The sequence below is a fragment of the Rattus norvegicus genome, chromosome 2, assembly GCF_021556685.1.
Source record: "Rattus norvegicus strain SHRSP/BbbUtx chromosome 2, alternate assembly SHRSP_T2T, whole genome shotgun sequence".
NCBI classification, from domain to species: domain Eukaryota; kingdom Metazoa; phylum Chordata; class Mammalia; order Rodentia; family Muridae; genus Rattus; species Rattus norvegicus.
Genome location: NC_141535.1, coordinates 1,740,397 through 1,766,441, shown reverse-complemented (window position 1 = coordinate 1,766,441; position 26,045 = coordinate 1,740,397). Strand labels below are relative to the sequence as shown.

The 26,045-nt window shown below is 37.3% G+C and overlaps 2 pseudogenes; both read right to left on the bottom strand.

Moving 5' to 3' along the window:
• Nucleotides 1-26,045, bottom strand: part of LOC148006609 (uncharacterized) — a 2,902,548-nt pseudogene that overhangs the window by 1,185,382 nt on the left and 1,691,121 nt on the right.
• On the bottom strand, nucleotides 17,569-18,101 carry LOC134485546 (ubiquitin-conjugating enzyme E2 variant 1-like; annotated as a pseudogene).

The window sequence follows — 26,045 nt, the reverse complement described above, 5'->3', positions numbered from 1 at the left end:
TGGATATTACAAATGCTGGTAAGCTGTTATTCTATCGAAACTGGAATTATGTTCTGTAAAGCAGTTACTACTGACAAAAATTGAGCTCAGGTTTTTTAGTTGAAAGTGCACTTGTTTCATGACAAGTAGAAAATAATGCTGTTAGACTGTTTTTACCTGTGCGTAAAAGAAAAACTTTAATGTTTAAGATAAAGTGTCATTATAGTATATAAAAATGTTTATATAATGTGCATATATTTGTGTGTGTGTTTGTATGTGTGTGTGTGTGTGTGTGTGTGTGTGTGTGTGTGTGCACGCATGTGGGTATGGATGTAGTGTATAGATGAGATTATCAAGCTATACTGACTTAGTTTCTGGATATGGGAAACAGGAAACCAAACTTCCTAATATTGATTAGTAAGTTTTTGTTTAATCAAATGGCTGGCAGAAACTTGAAATTTCTTTATCATATTAGTTGTAAGTTCTATAGAAAGTTCTTTTAGGAAAGAAAAAATAACCATTCCAAGAAACTTCTTTTCTGTTTTTCCTGTTATAGTGAGCTGCATAGTTCTCCTAAGCAAGGAGATGGTCTTCATCCTCCTTACCACTTCCACCCTTGCCTACCCCAGGGACTGTCTGACAAGGTAACAGAATGGTTTACATTTATTAAAACATGATACCGTGAGTTTATAGAGACGCATTTTTGTCTGAACACTGCTGAAAAATAAAAAATCAATTTTACTAGTTTTTGTACTAAATATGGCCATTCGTGCAGTGTTTGGAACCTAAATATTTGCACCTGAAAATAATAGAAACCATATTTCCTTAATAAAATTTAAGGAAAATATATTTTAACATAATGATTAAATCTTATTTTAATGCAGACCTAATATCAGATTCATCAGTGAGTAAGAATCCCAATTCTACGCAAAGAATTTGAATTGATTCTGTTTTTTTCAAGAGATGAAATTGCTTCTTGTGGCTATGAAGGTAGGTATGGAGAAGCTAAGTGAGTTCTATTTCTTAATGGATAGTTGATTTTTTTTATATTTTTAGAAAGATTAAGTCTATCAAGTCAGTTCTACAATTTCCACATATGAAATATATATTACAAAGGAAATATTTTAGTCTGAGTCCTTCATCTATACTACCATGTAAAGAATTTTAAATAACATAATAGTCCCTAGTGATCCTCCAGTGAAAACCAAAGTAATAATAATAATAATAATGATAATAATAATAATAATAATAATAATAGTAATAGGCATTGTCATGTTTAGCTTCCTTGAGGTATAAAATGATAAGAAATTGAAAGCTATATTTTTCTTTTTCTTTTTCTTTTTCTTTTTTTATTTGAATGGCATTGGCGAGGCCTTATTTGTCAGTCTTCACAAATAAGAAATACTCGCCTCACAACTGTTCTTAACTACCCTTCTGGGCAGTCTGTCTCTTCACGGACACAGTCACATAAATTCAAGAAAACACACAGAAAATTAAGCTGAAACTCGATTTCCTTTTAAATTAAAAGTAAACGATTTTCTACTATTGCTGATGACCAATGTTGGCATATGTGTGGTGGGTAAAATGAGGCAGGCAGCCGTTGGGAATCAATGCTTAAAGGTATTTATTGGGGTGGATCCAGACACCTATGGGGATGCTGCCACAGGCAGCCAGCGACTAGAGATGTTACTCAACAGACAGTTTCTGAGGGAGCAAAGCTTAAGTTACTGGGGGGTTGGCACTCTCTCTGATCAGCGAAAAACCTATGAACTCTTAACTCCTTGGGGTCAGTGAGAAAGACCAGGGAAGAGAGAAAATTCTCACACACACACACACACACACACACACACACACACACACACACACACACAGAGTTGATGGTAGAAGGAAAAGTTTTCCAGCCCATAATACACAAGCCTTAACAGATACACATAGTTGATGGATGCCCTAACCCTTGTGCTTTATTCTTTGTTCCATCATTTATATGTCCCAGCCAAATCTTTCAAGCATCATTAAATTGCAATGTAATTGTTTTAGTTTTCTTCTAGACAAAGACAGGAGTAATTATTTCATTATTTATCCTTAAAAAGTATTCTTAAAAGACTCACAGATCTAACCACTTATATAAAAATCAGTCATATCTATTTTAAATCCTCAGAATGAGTATCTACTCAAGAGCAATTCTTAATAAATCCCCTCAGGAAGCTGAGGGCAAAAATGTGTATAAGAAATCAATTGTTAGTGCCAGATATGTTGGCCAGTGAGTGATTTGAGGCCCCTTAGAGTTTTCCCATAATTCTTAGATTATGAGGAACATGCTGGCAGTGAACAGAGCAGAACTCCATAACAGCATCAAGTCCTCAGGACACATAGCTCTCAGGACACATAGTCTTTGGAGCTGTCACACTGAGTAACATACACAAGACTGTGGTAATCGGGGAGGGTGAGGGGGGCGTTGGGGGGAGGGTGCATACTACATCCTATCTCCATTTTAAACTTGATAAATAGTTTATTTTATTTACATGAAAAATGCACGAAGGTTGGGATTTGCTTCTCAATAACTTAAGAGGTTTCTTATTTGTTTGTAGTTCTCTGTGGTGATGTGAATGTTAAGAAAATCCCAGAAGCCACTGAGTACTAACAGAGTATTATTTATTCTTCTGCTCTTAGCAAGAGGGCAAGAAACACCTGTAGCTGTTTCTTAAGCAGGAATATGTTCAGTGAATTACTTTAGTGTTTTACAGTTTTCATGGCACACATTCCTTTGTCATATTTATTTCAAGTATTTTGTTTTTGTTTTGTTTTGTTTTAGTTTCTTGAGAATAGTATTGTCCCCTTGCTTTCTGTGTTTGTCTTTTGTATGTTAAAAAGGATACTGATTCCTGTGCTTTAACTCTGTGTTTTTCAACTTTTATCCATATTTATCAGCCATAGGGTTTTTTTTTTATGATTTAGTTTTTATGTATAGAATCTTAAAACCTGAAAATAAACATATATTGATTTCTTCCCTTCTCATTTGTATTTGCTTCATTACCTTGACTTGTTTAATTGCTTGACCTAACACTGTAAGAAGTATGTTGAGAAGTGAGAAGAGTGAACATCCTTGTCTTGGTCCTGATTCCAACACAAGTACTTTGAATTATTCTCTCTTTTGGATGACTTTAGCTGTATATTGCCTTTATCAAGTTGAGATAAATCCCTTGTGTCCTTATTCTCTGTAAGACTTTCATCACAAATGGAGGCTGTATTTTATCAAAGGTCTTTTATGTATGCAATATGGTGGTACTTGTACTTATGTGGTAGATTATGTTAATTCTCATGTATTGACGCTTTCCTCCATCTCTGGGATGAAGTTGCCTTAAACCTAATGAGAAATCTGTTTGTGTTACTGCATTTGGTTTACACGTATTTTATTAAAGCCTTGTGCACCTATGGTCATCAGAGATGTTGGTGTATAACTTTCTTTTCCGGTTCTTTGGTTTCAGCATCAGGATTAGACTCCCAGTAAATGTTTTCTACCTGTTTTTGGAATATCTTACCTTTTCTGCTTTGAGAATGTGGTGGCCGCCATTTTCATACTTTTCTTCCCCTACCTTTGTATCGGCTCAAATAGGATTTAGGAAGTAATATTGACTTATTGTCAATACAGATTACAATACTGTGCACACTCAAAAGGTATACTTCTTGCTTCTGAACCATGTATGATCTTGGTTCCATTAATATAGGCGGAAATATTTTCAGAACAAAATCTGCTTCCTAAATGTCATAGTTTAGGGCTCACCTGCTTTGTTTTGCAACATACTCTGTTTTTGCTTTTTGTTTGTTTGTTTTGTTTTGTTTTTTGAAAAACTGCTTTTGTTTGTTGTAGCACAAAACTGCTATTTAGCCTATTAATTTAAAATTAATATTTTGTAATTCCATCCTTGATTTATATGAAAACAAGTCACTATACCATTTATTTCACTTCTTAGTGTGTTTTTGTTGAATTTCACCAGGTCCATTAATGAACATAAGAGGAAGGACCATGGAAAGGAGTATATCTCTTACATATTCACAGAAGATTATGCCAAGCAGGAATACTGTGTATAAGACCTAAATTTCATTGGAAGAACCTGACTGAGGAAGTGAAAAGGAAAGGATGGGAAATAGGAAAATATTTGAAAATAAGGCTGTTGACAGGCTGGAGAGGAAGGAGGAGATTGAAAATTTAAATTGTGCTACCTGAAACAATGTATTTTCATGGATACAAATATGTCTTTGACTATTTAAAAAAGTACTAGTTACTATGAGGTAGGATTTATCCATGTCAGTTATGGTACAATATGCTTTAGGAATTTAATTCATGGGGACTTAAATTGAAAGTTAGTGGTATGGTTATTTAAAAACTCATTAAAAACAATTTAAAGAGATAATTTCACACTGTAATTGTGTACTTTTCTCCATTTCCATTGCTTATATAGATACGTATTACTTCTTACCATTTTTAAATGATGTTTAGTTACTTACAATAGTTTTTCTTTATGTGAGCATAGTTATAAATACATATGATAGTATAAAATAATACAAAGAATAGTGTACTCTACCTTACGTATCTGTTTGTAAATACTCATTTGTGTGTGTGTGAATATATGTGTGTGTGTGTGTATGAATATATGTGTGTGCGTGTATGTGTGTGTATGTATATATGTGTATATATGTGTATATATATGTATATGTATGTGTATATATGTATACTAGATTAGATCGATGAAGTTATAAAATGCATCTTGAAAGGAACCGGATATAGATCTCTCCTGAGAGACACATCCAGAGCGTGTCCAATACAGAAGTCAATGCTATCAGCAAACCACTGATCTGAGAACAACACCCTTGGAGGGAATTAGACGAAATATTGAAACAGTTGAAGGAGGATGCAACCCCATCAAAACAACAATGCCAACCAAACAGAGCTTCCAGGGCCTAAACCAGTTCCGAAAGACTATACATGGAATAATCCAGGGCTCCAACCACATATATAGCAGAGAATAGACTTGTTGGGGCACCAGGGGAAGGGAAGCCCCTGGTCTTGCCAAGGTTGGAACGCTAGTGCAGGGGAATATGGGGGGTGGGATAAAGTGGATGTACAGGGGGAATACCTGTATAGGGGAGGGGGATGGGAGGGAATTGGGCTCATATACAGAAAACTGGGAAGGGGAATAATGTTTGAAATGTAAGTAAAGAAATATATCTAATAAAAATTTTTAAAAATTAAAATTTAGGAACCAAGAAGATGCCAATGCCAGTTCTAGCTATAATGTTTAGGTCCTGAGATGGAGAAGGGGAGTTAACAAAGGTGAAGACACTGACCACCTTTTGATTTTCAGGCAAGTGGCCACAAATAACTTGAGCCTTCTATATTTATACAATGACAATTGTGCTTACCCAAGCAGTGATATCATTGCTTACATTATTAAAAGAAATCATAATATCCACATTTCAAAAGCTCTATCTTTATACAAATCCCTCCTTCCTCCTTCCTCCTTCTCCCATTCCTTGGATAAATCACCACCTAAACTTATTTTGCATTAAAAAGCACAATTTCAGCAAGACAAAAGAGATGTCTGGCCAGGCTTGTCCTGTAAACAGGAAGACATACTGGTCTGGTACCAAACATGGTTACATAGTTATGCATGGTGAGAGGCCGAATTAAACATTTGTTGGTAAACTATACTAGTTATTATCTCCTATCATAATTCCCTTTTAATTGCAGACAGACAAGTTGATTTTACAAAGCAGATCTTCTAGACATCTTTCTAATATATAGATCTTTGTAAGATGTAATCATTCTAAGAGCCATTTTCAAGTCTCTATCAATCCCACATAATCTCTGAATTTTCCATGTCTCTACTGATCAGATATATCTTCTTAAAAACAGTTATGTAAGCAGGACCTACCTCTCTCCACAACTGACACAGACTTGCTCAGTGCGACTGGGTACTTCTCTAAAGATATGAGTATAAGTCTCAAATTCCCAGGATTTATGGTAACATCTGGAGGATTGATAGATACCAAAAGAAGTGAACATTTTATCCCTTGAAAGAGTTTTCAGAAAAATGTAGAATCATCCACAGTGTAAGTCAGTGTGACTCCAGATGGCCTTGTCCATGACTGATGAAGTGATACAATTTTGATAATGACTATATGCAGTACAATGAAGGGATGGAGAGCTTGTAGGGCATGCAAACTTGGTACTAAATATAAAGGCCACCAAATTAACCTTGTCAACTGAGAAGTGGTTTAAATGGAATTGCCACAGTAGAATCCTGTCACTGAAGCACTCATATGCTATTCCTTGCAGCAGCTACATGGCCACTGCCAGAAAGAGGTAGCACCTTTGCTAAATTATTTCTGATACATGCATGAGGATCTGAGTGCAGTCTCCAGAGAACATGTAAAAAGTCATGGGACTCTGTTCCAAGCTAATCATACTGGTGCCTGTGAAATGGAGAAGAAAGAAACCCTGTGGCTTGACAGAGCCCCAGTCTAGCTATATTGGTAATTCCATGGTCAGCTTGAGACCATGTCACAAAATCAATACAGTAGAGAGTGACTGAGAATGATACCCAGTATTGATCTTTGACCTCCTTATTCACACCTGTGGACATGCACCTGCAGACATATGTACCCCCACACAAACATGTACACACAAAATACTGCGACCTTATAAGCAGACTCAAGCCTCTTTAGAAAGTTTCATGTCATTTTTTACCCTGCAACATCTCTCATACAGCACACTGTTGTTTGCACTTTATCTTTTTTTAGTTTTAGATATATTATGGCCATTGTCTATCATAATGAATTTCATCTTTAAAAACAACCTCAGAATCATTATATTCATTCAGCCTCCTTGTCTTTAGGCAACAGAAATCGGTTTTTTAACTTATTTTTACAGGAGACTGGAGAGATGACAGAGAAGTTAAGAACATGTACTACTTTTGAAGAAGACCCATGTTAGATTCAAAGAACAAGATGACTCATAATCACTGGTAATTTCAGTTTCAGGGACCCAATACTCTTCCTTTTCTAGCCTCCACAGGCAACCCTAGACATGCAAATACTCACACATAATTTAATAAAGACACACCCCCTACATATACACGTTTACAATGTAAATTATTTTCTGGCCTTATTTTTTTTTACTAGGACAAAGAGGGTAAAATTATTCAATCTACTTCAAATTTCTGAAGGGGAACATTTTGCCTTCTCAATAGGAGACAAACCCCTCCAGATTTAGAGGCATCTAAATCCAAGTTGACACAAGTGTCCATCATATATATTAATTTGCCTTTTGAATTGTCTTTACTTTTCCATAATGGGTATTGCTTACAATTGTGTTGCTGCACATTTGGTTTTACCACAGGCTTCTTTGATGCTCTGAGCTGCTTTGAGTTTAATTTCTGCTCCTCTATCAATTAGCTTCTTACCCTACATTGTTATTCTATCTTATCATTCATTTTATAACATCCATGGTCCATAAATTTGAAGAAGATAACCACAATTTCTGCTTAAAGTGTACTTCCATTCCTTATAGTCACTCTATTGAAAAACATAGACTTTTGCCTTTAATTGTTGTTTTGTTTCTTTGACACAAGCTTTTTCCTTGAGTATAATAATATTGTTTTACTCTTTTAAATTTATCCTTTCCATGTAAGACAATAGGAAACTTGTGGGGATGCTTTGTAATTGAATATGAGGATGATTCCTCTTGTCTATATTTTGATGTCTTCTACATTTGAAAAATGAGTGCTGATTCAGCAACTAAATCCTACACAGGCAACCACTGTGGAGAGTCCAGTGGAAGTATTCCAGTACTCCTGATGGTTGTCAGATCCCCTTGGACTCATACATTTGACATTTTTAACTAATATATTACCATAAACCCAGGTTTTGGGGTGTTTTCTTTCATCCTCTACCTCATATCTCAGAAAGAATGAAGAATATCATATTGGAACAAGGTCACTTGATTCTATTTCATGATGTGACTAAGACACCTGGAAACTCCTAGTAGTATTCCTGTTTTGGTTATGAAGGAGAACATTTTGTTTTATTTCTCTAGTTACATATAGTACATTTCAGTGTAGATGCCTATTCCTCCACCATGCAAGGAAAGGTCCCTATAAATCTAAGTGATACAAATACAAGTGCTATTGTCTGGTCACCCTGGTTACACAATACCACAGTGGAAAAGTCTCTGGAATCTACATGCCCCATATTTAAGTTTTTTGATTCATCAATCTGAGTAATACATGTTCATGAGTCTGAACTTATAGTATCCAGGAGTTGTTTAGCTTATCTCTGCAAGACCAAGATGCCTTCATATGAATTATATATTTATTCTTCTTTTAATTCTCAATATTATGTTCTGTTGCTCTGTAATACTAGGCAGAAATTCCGTGTATGTAATTTTTTTCTTGCTTCAGAAAGGGGTGAAATGGAACACACATATGTATAGGGATACTTTCTGTAAGTCTGGGAATGTATCAGCTTTACAGAATTCTTACCATATCTCATGTCAACCTATTTCCTTACTTTAATTTATGCATATATTTTAAGTCCTATATTTATAGAATTCTAATTTTCTGATTGTTTTAGTTGAGTATTTCCTTGTTTCTGCATGTGATTGCACACATGTGGATGACGGAGTCCAATTTATGGCATTCATTTCCTCCTTCCATTGTGTATGTCCCAAGGACCAAACCAAGGTTAACTGCCTTGGCAACAAATATCTTTACCTACTGAGCTATTTCACTCTTCCTAGTATATTTCATAAGTTATTGTTGCAAGCCCAATTGCTACCCCTTGCCAAAAAAGAAATGTTTTCTTGCTGGTGTGTGCTATAATGTAAAGCATTTCTTTAGATTAAGTCATTGTCCTCTTTAATACCCTATTATGATACATATAATATCTGTGGGATGCAGAAACACATATACACACATAATTTCACTGACATACACTGTCGGTGCCCAATGTCCTCACCGAAACGGTACCGAGAATCAGGCGAAACCCTGCGGGATTAAAGAAACACACACACACACAGGTTATTATTAGCCATTCTTTTGTAAAATTTTTAATGATATCACTTCAACACATAAGCTTAGAGATATACACCCACAAACTCTCACCTACAAACTATATAAGAAGGTTTTTTATCAACGTGATATAAAACTAGAGATAACTTGGAAGAAGAAATCTTAACTGAGAAAAAACTCTTCATACGATTGTCCAATGAAAAGGCCTGTGGGCACTTTCTTGATCAATAATTTTGTTGGAGGGCCCAGCTCACTATAGGTTGTCCCACTCCTGGGTTTATTGTTCTAGCTTTTATAAAAATACAGGCTGAGCAAGCCATAAATATAGACCAATAAACAATCTTCTTCCCATGTCTCTCTAACATTTCCTGCCTGATTAGTCACTGGGATATCTTCCCACCCTATCTGATGCAACTAGGATTTGTTTTAGTGATTTTGTGTTTTGGACTGATGGCTGCTAATGGGATCATAAAATAAGACTTAAGTTGAATCTTTCAACCTTCTAGAAAATGTGTAGAATAATTTTATTCTAATACCCTCAACTTTGAGACACAGGACATCATATATGAAAGGTCAGAAAGATTCTGCCATAAATATAGGCATCATGAAAGGTTAATTCTTTACGACGAATAGGTCCAGGTAAGAACTAGGTAGACAAATATTAGCAACATGATTGTACATTGTAAGGTTAGTTTATACAAGGAAGTAGCCATGTTTGAAAGTGTCATATAATTGAGGGCCAGATAAAGTAGTAATTCAGAGAAAAATGTGACAGAATGTATCACAGATAAAATATGCCCAATTCACATGAGAACAGCTTATGAATAAGAGAATACACAAGAGTAGAGAAAGAGAGACAAAAATAGACAAAAGAAAGACAGAGAGAAGTAGAGCAAGAAAGAGAAGTTGTGCTGTGTGGCATGTGTTTACGGAAGTTTTCTGGACATGATTTTACATATTCAGGTTCTGAGAGAACAAACTATTCACTGGGGAAAACAGAAAAAGCTGGAGAATTAGAAGGATCCAGAAGATTGTAACACATTGTCCAAGTTAATGTGAGTCCAAGCAGAACAACTCATGAAGATGCCACTGGAGAAAGCACAATATTCCCATCTCCTATGACTGTCAATGGCAGATGACTTAAATGCCCGTGACTTCGTACTTGACTCCATTTTTCCCTTGGAGAACTGGGTTTGGATCTGTTGAACAAAGGCTGGCCCTGGGTTTTGAAACAAACAAACAAACAAACACACCAAAAAATATTTAAAGAAGGCAACAACTGCCTGCACCCCAAGAGACTGTTGACTCTTCTTTGGAGCTAGTACGATGTGAAACTTGCTTAATAAAGTAGAATCCACACAGCACAAAGGGAACACTTTAACAAATTATGAGGAAGAGAGAGAGGACAGAGGAGAGAGAGAGAGAGAGAGAGAGAGAGAGAGAGAGAGAGAGAGATCTGTTTATCTCCCTCCTCTAGTTTTTCAGACTAGAGATTTCATCTTCCTCTGTCTCTGGTGCTGGTGGCTTTACTACTGGTTTGGGGGGATTGGGATAGGGATATGAAGAAAAAAAGTCTTGCGTGCTGATTTTAAACTCTCTCTGCCTCTCTCTCTGTCTCTCTCTCTCTAAAGTGCTCTCTCTCTCTAGAGCACTCTCTTTCTCTCTCCCTCTGCCCCTCTCCCTCTCCTTCTCCCTCTCCCTCTCTCTCTCTCTACACACACACACACACACACACACACACACACACACACACACACACACACACATATACACACTTCCTAGGATGAAAGAAAAAAATGAAAAGGAAGGCACCCATGGTGATGCATGACTTTGATCTCACTTTGGTCTCAGCACTGGAGAGGAAGATAGGAAGGCCTATCTGGATGCAATGTGAAGAAGGCCTATGTCAGATTAGTTAATGGCTAGGTAACTGTTACCTAGCTAGTCTGCCATTTTGTTGCAGTTACTAATATTATAAGGACACTTTCTCATTAGTTGTTTCTGCTGTTACTGCCGGAATTCATTACATATTCTGTTAGGTTCTTCTGTGTGATAACACACTCAGAAACTATACATTGTAGAAGTCAGTCTAACTGCTTTCTTTGTTGTCTAGTTACCCACAATATTCTTGGACCTGAACGGAACACCGAGCAGCATTTCCCAAAACCATCCATGTATAAGCTTTTATAAGCTGGACCACCAACTCTAGAGCAACAGTGCAGACAGAGACTATTTGGAACCGGACTTCCATTTTGAGTTTTTGTTTGTGTTCTTGCTTTTTTTCTCCTGTCCTGTCCTGTTCTGTCTTGTCTGTCCTGTCTGTCTATCTCTCTGTCTCTCTGTCTCTCTGTCTTTCTGTCTGTCAATCCACACATATAGTTCTTTCCACATCTTATATTCAAAACAAATAATGCTTGTTGTGCTTCTCATTTCATTCAATGGTACTACTCTCTAGATCAGAGGAGCCCCCTTACAATTCTCCACAGGTAGTGATGACTGGGGTGTTCAGTGCGACTAAGCAGGAATTATATGGTTGCTGCCATTATGCTTGATCTTACCCAAGGGAGGGTTTCGGGGCATGGTTGCCAAGATGGCTAACAACAGACAGTGATTGAAGCGATGGAACAATTACCTACAATTCTCCCTTTCTGTCACTGTTTCTCTGTCACTCTCTGTCTCTCTTCCCTCCTTCCCTCCCTCCTCTCTCAGACCTGAATGAACATTGGAACTAAAGTAAATGTACAGTGAAAAGAAGCCAGGTGCGGTGCTGCATGTCTTTTATTGCATCACTTGAGTGGTGGAGGTGGGTAGAACCCTGTGAGCAGGCTGCAGACCTGATCCAAGTACTGATTTCCAGGGCTTATGTGCAAAGACCCCTGACTCAACTAAAGAAATGAAGAGGAAATTAAAGAAACAGATACAATTAACTTGAAATAAACCAAACAAACTAAGCAAAAGGAAAGGCAGTATTGGGGTGGCCTGGCTTACAGAGGAGGGGCAAACATTTATTTGCCAGTGCCTCCTCAGTTGAATACACACACACAAACACACACACACACACACACACACACACACACACACACAGAGAGAGAGAGAGAGAGAGAGAGAGAGAGAGAGAGAGAGAGAGAGCAATCAATCTGTTAATCTGTTTGTCTCCCTCCCCTAGTTTTTCAGACAGGGTTTCTCTATGAATTCCTCTGTAGACTGATGGCTCAGAGGGCAAAGCTGCTGTCTGTTAAAGGTCTAGGGAAAACATGAAGACCTAGATGCAATGTGTAGGCCTGAGGGAACTGTTAAGGCCTAGATGCCATGTGAAGGAGGCCTACATCATGTATACATATATACACACATATTCATATATATGAATATGTATGTGAATGTGTATACACTCAGGTATCCTTTATTTTATTAGCTTATTTTGAATATAATTTCCATGCTAATGAAAAAGAGGAAATTTTCTTTGGCATCGGATTCTTCTTGAACAAAAAATGGATATAAATAATCACATATTCAGATGTTATGTCTAATATTGAGAAGATATTTCCAGATATGGTCTTAATCCATCATAGTCCATGTGTGAACACAAAACAGACTTAGTAAGAATTTTGACAAATGGATTTTAAAAACTTATATAGGGTTATTAAGAGCAGTGGTAACATTTTTTAACTTGATATTTTATATATTTACATTGCAAATGTTATTCCCTTGCCCAGGGACCCACTCTCCCACAACCCACCCCCTGCTTCCATGAGGATGCTTTTCCTCCCATCCACCCACTCGCACCTCAATAGCATACCATTCCCCTGCACTGGAGAAAGGAACATTCACAGGACCAAGGGCTTCTCCTCCTATTGATGCCAGACAATGCCATCCTCTGCTCCATATGTAACTGAAGCATTAGGCTTTTTCATGAGTACTATTTGGTTAGTAGTTTAATCCCTGGGAGCACTGGTGAGTCTAGTTGGTTGATATTGTTGTTCTTCCTATGGGTTTGCAAGCCGTTTCAGTCTTCCTTCACTCCTTTATTGGAGTCCCCATGGAGTCCGATGGTTAGCTTCAAGCATGCTTGTCTATATCAGTGAGGTTCTGGCAGAGTCTCTCAGGAGACATCCACATCAAGCTCCCATCAATAAGGACTTCTTGGCATCAGCAATACTGACTAGGTTTGGTTGCTGCATATGTGATAGATTCCCAGATGGGGCAGCATCTAGATGGCCTTTCCTTAAGTCTGTGCTCCAGTCTGTGTCCCTATATTCCCCTCCCTCTTGAGTATTTTGTTCCCCCTTCTAGGAAGGACTGAAGTGTACACATTTTGTTCTTCCTCCTTCTTGAGCATGATATGGTCTATGAATTGTATCTTGGGTATTCCAAGCTTTGGACTAGTATCTACTAACTGTGTTAATTCACTCAGGATGGTATTTCCTAGTTCTATCCATTTGCCTAGGAATTTCATGAAGTCATTGTTTTGGAAAGTTGAGTAGTACTTCATGGTGTAAATATGCCACATTTTCTGTATTCATTCCTCTGTTGAAGGGCATCTGGGTTCCAGCTTCTGGCTGGAGGGCCTTTGCACTAGAACTCTTCCAGTCTGATGTCTCTCAGACATGCTAAAACGTTTTTGTGCTGGGTGATTCTACAATCCCATAAATCTGGATATAATATTTTGTGTAAAATTATGAAAGCATTTAATTAAATTAACATATAGCAAAAGTTAAAAATATGGATAAACTCTCTTCCAGCTCAATCTTTTCTTGGTTATTATCAGTATATAAGATACATACTGGGTGACAACAGCAAATTAAGAATTATCCTGCAGTCCCTTAACCATTTTCTATGTATCTGTGGTGTTGTGTGTTGTAAGAATGTTGGTGGATGTGAGTGTGTGGTGCATGCCTGTAACCATGTGGCTTTACCCATCTGTGCATGTGTTTTTGGAGTTCTGAGAAGGATTTCAAGCGTCTTCTTTAGTGCTGTTCACTGTTCTTGACATAAGTTCTCTTGTTGAACTAGAAATTCAGTGTGGGATTTGAGAACTGGTCAGTGAGTCCTCAGGATTCAGAGGTAATAGTTATGTGTAGCTATCCCCTATGCCTGGCATTATGTATAAATGCTGAATATTCACACCCAGGTCCATATGTTTCTACCCTCTGAGCAATTTCCCAGTCCTAGAGTGATGAATGTTTGCTTAAGATTTGATAACAGACCTGAATTGTTTTCTTTTTTGCTTTTGTTTGTAATTTTCCATAGGTAACAAGCAGGTGGATATTATAAAAGACACCTGAATAGACCAGAAAATAAAAATAGGAGTAGATGCATTTCAAGGAATTCTATAAAACCGTATTTTGCATAGTTACCTTGTGAAGCACAGTTGATATTTCAGGGTTTACCTGTTATATAAACAGCATAGTTTGATATAAGGACAGTTTAGACTCTTTAAATAGAAAAGAATAAGAGAGATACATTTCTTGAAATAGTATAGAGAATGTGATACTTTATCACATGAGAATTACAACTGAGCCACATAGCCTTCAGCAGAGGAAATGAGGGAGAAGTGTGTATATACCTTTTGCAGCACAGTCTCTGGAATAAAACAAACAGGGATATTTAATTAAATATATAGCAGTATTTAAGACTTCATTTCTCTTCCAATATTTGCAATTACATAGTCAAACATTATATCTTGGAGTCATAGATCACTGTGCTATCTAGGATTGCACAATGAGGATGGCATAGTGGCAGCATAGCAAAATAACTGATAAGAAAAGCAGAGCAGTCAGAGGATTCATATGAATTACATTTCCTCCCTGCTGGGAACTAAACAACAATGGGTGAAACTGTACAAGTACCTCTGTAGTAATTTGGTGTCTTGGGGTTATGTTCACAGGATATACAGCTGGAGCACATGGTGTTCAATTTATTTTTTGTTTGTCTGATTTGAATGTGATTGCTGTTAGTAAACATTTTTGTGATGATTGCTTGAAATTTATTTGCTCTTTATTAGAAATTATAGAATCATATTTATAATTTGCAGTCCTGGGGGTACAGGTGGTTGTACATGGGGAACAACTAAGTCATCAAATGATTAAGTCAGACGTTAAGTAAAATAACTTATGCATTATTTTACTAACACAAGTCTTAATTTTATATCTCAAATATTATTTTCTATTGCATACATAGATGAATTTTAGTTGTTAACATTTGGTTGATCAATTAGTTCCTTGTTTATTAAATTGTAAATTTATACTTTCGTGTTGAAACTAACTTTTGTAAAGTTTGCATACATAATTTTCATATTTATTCAGTTGATATCACGTGATTCGTAAAATTCTTTCTCTTCAAATAACTACAACATAGATTTTGATTAGTTTAATGAGCAAAGACTATTAAATGCACCTGTAGAAATTATTGATTTGAATATTGATTTGAATAACTATAGAGAATAATTTGATATTAAATACTGGGTAGGAGTGTGGGACTGCATTTTAACTATCTGAATTATGCTGTTTCAAGGTTATGTTAAATGACTTTTTTTTATAGATATGTACAGTATTAACATGACTTATATTCAAATCATTGTTCTTTGTCCTTCATTTTCTTTTTGACTTTTTTAGTTTTTCATATTAAAAGTGGTTTTAAATATTTGCTTCATGCATCTGTACATGTGTGCACAAATGAGTACAGGTACTTGCAAAATGTAGGAGAGGGTACCCAATTTCCAGAGCTCGATTGACAAGTAGTAATGACCCACCAAGTATAGATACTGGACACTGAACCCATGAGCCTTTTCTATAGGTCCTGATTTTAATTTTTGTTAAGGGTTTAGTTCTGTGTACCTTTCTTATTCACGAAAACAACTTTGTCAAATTTGATACAAACAATTTTGTGTAAATATTCATCTTTAATTAGTTGGGATTCAAAAATTTGGACTGTATTTCCTATTGATTTTAGTAAGATGATATCATACTGATATATACTATCAGAAAATCCTGCATGAGGTCACCATGACTGAAAATAGGAATAGAGAAGGCTTAAAAAATTGTACTTCATTAAAGGTTGACATGTCCACCATTCCTCTCATTAAAGTAAGCTCATATGTGGGAAAAGATACTTCAAATCAATCAGTTGAGGATTTGCTTTATTCTTATACTATCAACTCAGCTCATTTACATTCTACCACTGTGAGCAAATTCCCTCCCCAGGTGACTGCCATGTGGTTATTATCATTGTCTTTTTGAATTTTGCTGTACCTATGGCTAGTTTGAAAAATTTGAAACTTAATGAGGCTTGAATGGACTAAGAAAGAATCACCAGTGTTTCATTTGCTCAGTCTATTTTTTTTCCTTTGCAACACCTCCAATTGCCTTTATTTCAGTATGCATCCACATTTCAACATTTAGTGGTCCTGAACAGAGTGGGGAGCTTGTCAATGACCCAGGAGCCAGGCCCACCTATCAGCAAATGATCTGTGAACATGGTGACACAGAGCTCCTCTGGGTCCCTGCCCAGGGTCTGAGGAGCAACACTGAAACCCGAGTTGGCAGAGTCAGGGCCTCATGCTTCAGCTGTCAGACTCCACTCCAGACCCGATGGGTGGTCAGGGTGACTGAGAGCCCTGTTCAAACCTCTTCATCGTGTAAAAACAAAGCAATTATGGGAAAAGGAACGAACTCAGAACCTGTGCACCGAGGACTCTCTACATGGCCTTTCTCTAGGCATATATCCAAGGACCCTGAGTGGTGGCCCGTCTGAGTCGCCCTGTGACTGCTCTGTTCACCTCTAGACCTGAGCTCAAAGCTCAAGAGCTGATGGTGGTGGCAGGGCCTCGGACCCAGAGCTCCCTTCCCAGGCTGGTGGCAGGTGAACAAGTGTGGTCCAGAGCTAAGGGAGGGAGGCCAGGCTTTTTCAACCTCATCTGATGGCTTCTGGCCACAGAAATTGTTTGGTGGTGATGGGCAACAAGGGACTTGAGGAGGGGAAAGCAGCACCCCTTGATAAAGGTGGGGAGACTGGAAGCTCTGAATTCCTCACCCGAGGCCAATTTCAGGGGAGGGGAGGTTACAATTTGAGCTTTGACCAAGGGTGGGAGTGGAGGAGTGGGGACCATGGCTTGGATTGGGCAATCACTTAAGACTTAAGAAAGCATGGGTACAGCCAAAGCACCCCAAGCCTAGTGGTGGTCAGTCCCACAGCTGCTACCTGAAACCTCCCCATCTATTCTATGGGCCACCACACAGCTGTGGCAGAGGGCGGGGCAGGCAAAGGCATACCCAGGCCAAGTGCCAGCAGCAGGTGATTGTGTGAGACGTGTCTGTCCACAGTTGCGTTAGCTGTGCCCACCACTCCCAAAGGAAACCGATTTCAACACACCTTATTGATCCCATAAGTTCAACCAGGCAGACAGCAGTTATACTCGCAGATGATGTTACACAGCACAACTTAGGTATTTCAAATGGACAAGAAGTTAGTATCAGAGCAGTGTCTCAGGATGAAGTCTAAATGGGGCTTCCTCTCCAGTACTTTGAGATCTACAGATGGATCTAGAAAATTCACTACTATGGAAAATGAAGACTTGGGTTGGATGGGGAAGGGAGGCCGGGGCCTTGGTGACTATTGGCTGTAACACTGTCCTTCTGGTGGCTGTGGCAGCTTCAAGTTCTCTTTTGACATCATCAAGCGCCTCAGTTCCTGCAGGATGACTTTGATGCTGTGGGAATTCTGTCACTTTGCCAGCACTGCCATGGCTCGTGGATCCACCACTCCATTGGAACTGCTCACGCCGTTCATATTGACTCTTGTTACAAATCTCACAGACTGGAATGCTTCTGGATACTAGCGTGGCCCACAGTCTATCTTAAGGCTGCACATTCGGTTTTCATAAATTGTTCGTGGAGGCCCAATTATCATGCCTGTCCATCATGTGAGTGTCATGTCCTCATCGTCCTCCAGACCCTAGCTAACTGTGCTGTCGCCTACTTCTTTCTGGCATTCTTCCAGCTCTTCCAACAGTCGGAAATCTCGAAGGACTTTTATTCCCGAGCCTGTGGTGGCTGCCATCTTGCGTTGCTATCGCTCGAAGTCAGTCCTTCCTTTCTTCCTCTACCCCTATGTCCCTAGCTCCTTCTCTCTCTCTCTCTCTCTCTCTCTCTCTCTCTCTCTCTCTCTCTCTTTTTACCACAGGGTCTCATAAACCCCAGACTTGCCTGAAGCTCACTATATATCCAGTGATGACTTTGAATGTCTGATATTCACCAATAAATTGTAGATACGAACAACCATGCCTGATCTTGTACAGTTTTGGAACTCATCCAAGGGTGTCTTACATACTGGTGTGTAGCCTGACAAATGAGCAACTTACCAAATCTCTTCCTGTTTCTTCCTTGTTCCCTTCCTTCCTTCCTTCCTTCCTTCCTTCCTTCCTTCCTTCCTTCCTTCAATGCTTTCTTTCTTCCCTTCTTTTATTTTCCTTCTGTTCTTTCTGTTCATGCATTTTGTTTTCATTTTGATTTTGAAGTTAAAAGCTATTACTCAAGTTTTCACTTCTTGAAACCAGAAAGCATGAGCTGTAGAGCATTTAGACTTTCATATGTAGGAATCATTGTGTACCTATAGCAAAAACTTTATACACTAAAGGTGACAGAAGCATTATTGTCTCAAAGTACTGGCTCTGTTCTTCAATTATTGTTAGAAACTTTTATTATTATTAATAGTCCACATAATCTAATATGTATACTATGAACATCTGCATTTTGAAAATGACAAAGGGGTATAAATTACATTTTCAATGCAGTAACACAGAAACAAGCATTTTTCTAATATTCTCATTCTAGAGTTAATATTTTATCTATTATGCAATTGTATTTTAGAGAAATTCATTAAGGATTCTCCTCTTGCTTAATTGTAGGTGACATTATCAAAACTTCTGAGAAAAAAGGAATTCCAATATGATTGTACTTAATATCTTAAAGTTGAAATTCGTACAAAAAACAACACTAGGGTGAATTTTTTTATAACTTCTGATTTCTTTGAATAGGCATGAGATTAGACATGGCTTGTGTCATTCTTAGAAGTTCTTACAAGAAAGTAACAGGAGAATTCTTTTGGAGATTCCATAATTCGTGTCATTATTTGAAGAAGATGCTTATCAGTTTTATCTGAGGTTACTGTCTAGGTGAGGTGTTTCCAGGATGTTTTCATCTTATTACAAGAAGTCACAGAGAGCAAGGTGACAAAGAAACTTTATTCAAAAGCAAAGTGAGAAACACAGGAATTCAGTGTAGCTTTAATTTGTGGACCTCTTGAGAAGGAGGAATTGTTTACTCAGAGTTCAGTGTGGATATTTCTGTTTTGATTGGCTTTTTTTTGATTAGGCAAGCCTTAATTAACTGTGAACATCAGTTACCATGATGCATTTGATTTAATCAAATGCATATCCATTATCACTAGGTATATGACATTAAACAGTATGTTTCCCTTGAAAGTTGTTCCAGAGGATTCAATACGACTTACTGAGTATATATTCTAAACTGTCTCAGGCCAGTTGAAACAGATTTCTCCTCCAGTATCTGGATATGCTCTTGAATACTTTTGAATGGAAGTTGATCATGAAAGAGAAATTTATAAACAATGTTATGTGCAGGGAGTCTTAGTCCATTGTTTGATACGTATACAGCTTCATGGAGGTGAGATGAGGTGAGCAACTTCATTGTTAGGTAAACTTCTGGAAGGTAGATTTTTATGCAGCCTAAGTCAAGTGAAGACCCAGGTTGAAGTGCTTTTCCCATACCTATATGCCTCATTCAAGGAATTTTAGTGCTTTTGCTTGTATCATTACTTAGGCTACAGTACAGCTCACTGTTTCTTTGATGTTTGCTCAGACTCAGCTCAGTCAGTGACTGCATCTCAGTAGCTGCTGGACTTATTTGACTCTTGTTCTTTGTCTTCCAATTTAATGGTGACTTCTTCAAGGATCAATTTGGTCACTCTATGAATATTAATATAACTAGTCATAAGCCCTTATCAAATGATATCCAAGTCTCCTATGCTGACATAAAATGGAATTGTCACTCCAGAGGCTTGCTGAGCTTCAATATGAACTTCTAGCTTCATGATGAGTAAATAACCTTCATCAATTGCTTATAAGAAATTCATTTAAATTTTGACAATTATGTTGGGCCAGCAAGAGGGAAAAAGGACTAGCAGAACAAGCTTAACACCCTCACTTTAAAAATAGGAATCCATAGATAATGACCCATTACAGAAATTGGCCATCTGGCCTATAAACATGCTGTGGAATCAGAAGACCTACGTGAAAACACACACATGCAGCACACACACACACACACCCCAAAAAATAATAAACTAATGTTTTTTAAAATTTTCTAATATTAATATGTCATGCCCTTTCTTTATTCTGACAACTGATTTATTTTACATATGTGGATTCATGGTTCACAAAATAGTATTCATGATCAATGGCAATTATAAAGGTCAAGTGGACATTTTCATGAGTTCAAGGTTATAAATTTTGAATTTAATATTCCTCAATACATGACCACCAAGAATTAGTGTGTGTGATATGGTGTGCATGTATGTGTGTGTGTCTGTCTGTCTGTCTATGCCTTCATGCATATGTGTTCAAGCAGAAGACAGAGAAATAAATAGTAACCTCTTTTATAACTTTCTACACAATTTTCTCAATTCAAAGCCTTTCACTTATACTGATGCTGTCTTGCTGTGCACAAGCTCCAGAAATTCTTTCCCTGTCATCATAGCACTGGAGTTATAGCTGTATACAACCATGACTGTTTTAAAGTATGGGCACAGAAATTTGAATTCTCTTCTTTCTGCAGCAAATTCTTTCCCACACTAGGTTATCTCTTATCATCACTTCTGAGTAATTCTGAAGACTGCTGTTTTCACTCTCTGTAAACTTGGTAAATTATATTTACAGTCAGGATTTAGAATTTCTAAGGTCTGATAATAAAACCTACCCCATGTCGACTAAGAGCTTTTAGAATGTGGCCATTTCTATTTACTTTTCATAATTTCAAATGTCTCCTCCTAAACAGAAATCAATGTTTTGATAATCATAATCTAGAATGTTTCCAACTGATTTAAAATGTTACTTCAAATTGTTAATTCATTTCTTTTTTTGTACCATGACATGATTTGGGCTTCTGGAAATAGTAAGTTCAAGCAGAAATAAAAGTTTAGACATACTGTATCTACACAGCTAAGGCTTAAACAGCCAACAAGCATTTCTCTAACTGACATGTTTACAAAGGTGTCCTGTGAAAAAATAAACTAAAAAGTCAGAAATTTTGCTAGTTCAACACTCTGGGTACAAGTAGTTGAAATGACTGATCTTCTCTGTCAGACTGAGGATTTCCTCCCGATGCACTGCAGTGTCAGCAATCAATGTTGTCCCTTTTCTCTTGATCCATCTGACTAATTCCAGATACCTGATCTAACTGAAGCGGTGATTTGAAATATTACTGCATTCACTGGCCATTTCAGTATAGAAAGAACTGGCAATGATATCTAAAAGGAGAAGACCAAACTGAGCAAAGCATACTAGGCTAATGCTGCAAGGTAACATGGTGATCAACATAGTTGGTTCCTGACAGACCTGTGTTTCATCTGTGGATGTCTAAAAGATATAACACTGTGAAAATCTACTTATTCTTAGAGATGTAACATTCCTCTTCTGTTCATTGTGAGGAGAAAATTAAATTGATCATGCAATAGTCGTAGTGGGAACTATGTCAAACTAATAACCATACATGATAGCAATTGTTATTTGGACTCTCTTCTTGATGCTGTTCTTTCACAGCAAGTCTGTTATCAATTAGTATTCAAAATATAACTGAAAAGAATGCCTCTACTGAAAACAGTTGCTTATCTAAAACCTAATAGAATACATATTCTATGAAACTCCACATGACTTTTCCTCTTCTTCTCCTTCTTCTTCTTCCTCTTCCTCATTTCTTCTTCTTCCTCTTCCTCTAATTCTTCCTCTTCCTCTTCTTCTTCTTTTTCTTCTCCTCCTCCTTCTTCATTCTTCCTCTTCCTCCGCCTCCCTCCTCCCCTCCTCCTCTTCTTGTTCTCTCTCTCTCTCTCTCTCTCTCTCTCTCACACACACACACACACACACACACACACACACACACACACACACACACACACACTTGCCCTTTCTTAGAAGATCTAGGGAAAGGCAAGCCTCAAATTCCTTATGTATGATAAAATCTTATCCTGATACCTGGGATGAACAGCTCAAGTCATTATATCTGGTTAAGTTATAGAAGAATGTATATCAGTGCCTTGTACATGCTAGGGATGCATTGTTCTGAAGTTTATCTCCAGCCCCCATCCACTTCCTAAAGCACAACATTTTCTAGCTTTAAATTTTTGAGGCAGCATCTCATGAACATTATGCTGGTTTTAATTTTACTGTGTAATTGAAAATGACCTTGAATTTCTGTTCTTTGCGTCCCTACTTCTTGAATGCTGGAAGTACAGCTGTGTGCTGCCACACTGAGTTTTTTCTTTCTTCCTTGCCAGAAAAATAATAATGAACAATTCATCTAATGTACAAGACATGTGGAGGAGGAGCTGTGACTCAAGATATTTGAGACACACACACACACACACACACACACACGCACACATTCATATCACAGCTCTGTCTATTTGTTCAATTTTCACAGGTAAAGACACTGTATGTCATGTACAAAATCCCCATGCAAATTAATTTTAGCTAACAAACCAGTCAAGCATTTTGCTCCTTCCCTTTCTAATTTGTTTGGCATGCTAATCACTATACCACACCTCCTTGACAACTGTTTTGTCTTGCAAATTCACAGATGCACACTCAGTGTAATGGCAGTTGACCAGGAGAGATTTTGCTAAAGTGTGTGTTGTTTTGTTATATCCAGGTTCCTTTAATTAAAATTTCAGACCTATGATATATCCTTATGGAAAGCTGCACTTTGTTTACACTGAAAATACTATCTTTTAGAAATATTAAGGGTTGATGCTGAAAAGATGGTTTAGTCAACAAAGGGCTTGCCACACTACATCAAGACCTGAGTTTGAGCACCAGAAACCATGTGCTGCAGCTTGATTTCTATTACTAGGATAAAACATCATAACCAATTACAACTTAATACAGAAACACTTTGTCTTAAGATTAGATCATCATAAGGGAAAGTGAAGGCAGAAACTTGAAGATAGAAACCAAAGCTGCCACGAAGAAACACTGCTTAATTCTTTGTTATCCATGTCATTCTCAGCCTGCTATCTTCTACAACCCAAAACAAACTGCCAAGGTGAGGCCCCACAATATTCCTAACTCCAATACTCATTCTTTACAAGGAAAAGACCCAGGAACCAGTCTTTTGGAAACATTTTTGTCAGAATCCTAGTAGGAGGTATGCTTCAGATTATAGTCTGCAACAGTTTTGCTTTATAGGCGAAGCCCAAGAGAATTCATTTTAGGAAAGATTCCTGATATTAATATATGTTTCTTGTTATTATTAAACATATATAGCAATGATTAGGTACTAGCCCACCCCTTTTGAGCAGATAGCTGCAGATCTACGAAGATGTACTCTCTTGCAGTGATTCTATATAGACAAATAGATGACTTCTTAATTCTTAAGGATGATCCTACAAGAATTACTGAAATATCAGTGATTATTAAGCTCTCTTAATAGTAGTACTGCTAGTAGATCCCTTTCTGATAGTCAAAACTGCAATGAGAATTCTGTCAGTCTCCCATGTGTCACCAAGTAATTGATTGCTAGACAGTAACCATACTTTCTATTACTCAAAACACATTCCAAGAGATTGTCAAAACAATTAACTAAGGTCACGTAAAGGGAACTAACAATTTATTATAGGTAAAAGAAGATAAAATATTGTCTGGGTTAATCTATACAAAACTTCACTAATAGCTTAGTTATGGTTTTCAACTCTCTACGAACCTGTGAAGATGTGGCAGGTGGTGGATGTTTAACTAGATAATTACTCCTAATGACTATGTATGTAAACACTCTCAGTTGTAAACTTCTATGTCATTTATGATTTGCTTTTATGTGTGAACATGTGGTGAACTTTTTAACATGTGATCATGTATTCTGAAAATTGTATATGTACTGAGGACAAAAAGATGCGAAAGAGAATTTTTCCCTTGTCCCATTCAGGATCTTTCTGCTTTCCCCCTTAGATAGCTTTCATAAGAAATGTTTTACAACTTAGTAATAAATATTATAATCACTTCTCAAAGTACCCTCCTTTTCCTGTAACTTCTGACTAGCTGGTGGAAAGTTCTATCTGTGCAGTTCCTGCTGAGATAGCACAAAGTCTACTTACTTAATCCTTTGCTGTTTTAGGAAGAGGTGTTAAGTGCCAGAAACTTGCAGTTTCTAGGCAGTTCAGCTACAGTAGCAAGGTAATTTAGTCTCAGATAAGTAAATTTTTTTATTATTACACAGCAACCCTAAATATGTCATAAGACAACGTCTTATCCCTGTATCTTGTAAGGAACAGTCGTATCCTCTCCCGATGTTCTTTCCTTTCTCTGCCTTATGAAAAACTGACAAGAAAGAAGACCCTGCCAAAGTTGGCACTGGGCACATTTTTTTTTCAGTTGAAGATTCCTCTTCCCAAATGACCCTAGTTTGTTTCAAGTTGACAAAAGAAAGTAGTCAAGCAGTATGCAATGTAAAAAGGAGGACAACTAAAAAATGTCTAATTCTACCAGTGAGAAAATAAGGAAGTTAAGCAGAAATAGCTCTTGTGTGCTAGGAATATTCAGGTTAACCAATTTTCAAGATACAGCTTCTGTTATGAAAACTTATCTCAAGAAGAAGATATTTAAAGGAGATAAAGAGGAACCTTAATAAGAGGATTAAAGGGGGACAGGGATGAGGTGGTAGGCTATTATAGGGACTACTGTGAAAGACAAGAAACTATAAACACCCCTTGAATATACATTTGGGACACTACCACTGTAGAACCTTCCTAAGCTACACACACACACACACACACCCACACCCACACACACACACACACACACACACACACACACACACACACACACATTATATGAAAGGAAGATAGATGGAGTCATCAAAGATGAAGTTCTAAATAGATATCATATGTCACCATGTAAAACGTTCTGCAGGAATACCTTGCATATTGTTAAATCATTGATGAAAGACGATACCATAGATCACCCCTCCCATCACAGGCCATTCTTCTGGGTATTATTTTCTCTCTATAACATGATCATAAATGTATAGTGCTGAGGATGACATACAATGTCAAACATGGAGAAGTAGAGCCAGAGCCCAGATAAATGTTTCATTCCTGCTGACTAGAGTTTATGATGCTGGAAGGGAAAAAATATTTAGATATAAGCCCTATAATCTATAACAGTCAGTTGGTTAATAAATGTACTCACTTAATAGTGGTATAAATGTGTGAATAAACAACCTCTTTTCTTTTACATTGTATTTGAGCCCCACTCTGTGAGACAGAATTCATATGTGACACTGATAAAGTAGCCACAAACCTGATAATATATATGTATATGTATATGTGTATATACATATTTATATATATATGAGTGTGTTTGTCTGTGTGTATTTTCACATACATTTAGAGAAAAGCAATAATTTTATTATTCTAAAGGAACATGCAATAAAATGAATGGCTCCTGCTAATGTACTGTTGTTATAGGTGTAGATCAGTGCCATGTTCTGCCTTCGTAAGAGAAGCTTTCTTTCAGTTGAAGGGAACTAATATAGAGTTCAGATAGTGATGGAATTTTGAGCTCTCTATCATAAGTGAGATTTTTTTATCATACCCCTTACCTAAAATATCAGGCATCTATATGGAAGAGGAGGCAGAAAGAATGAAAGAGCCAGAGGTAGGTGATGACTTCAAAGAAACCGTATTTTCAAAACACAATCATACAGATACACATATGAA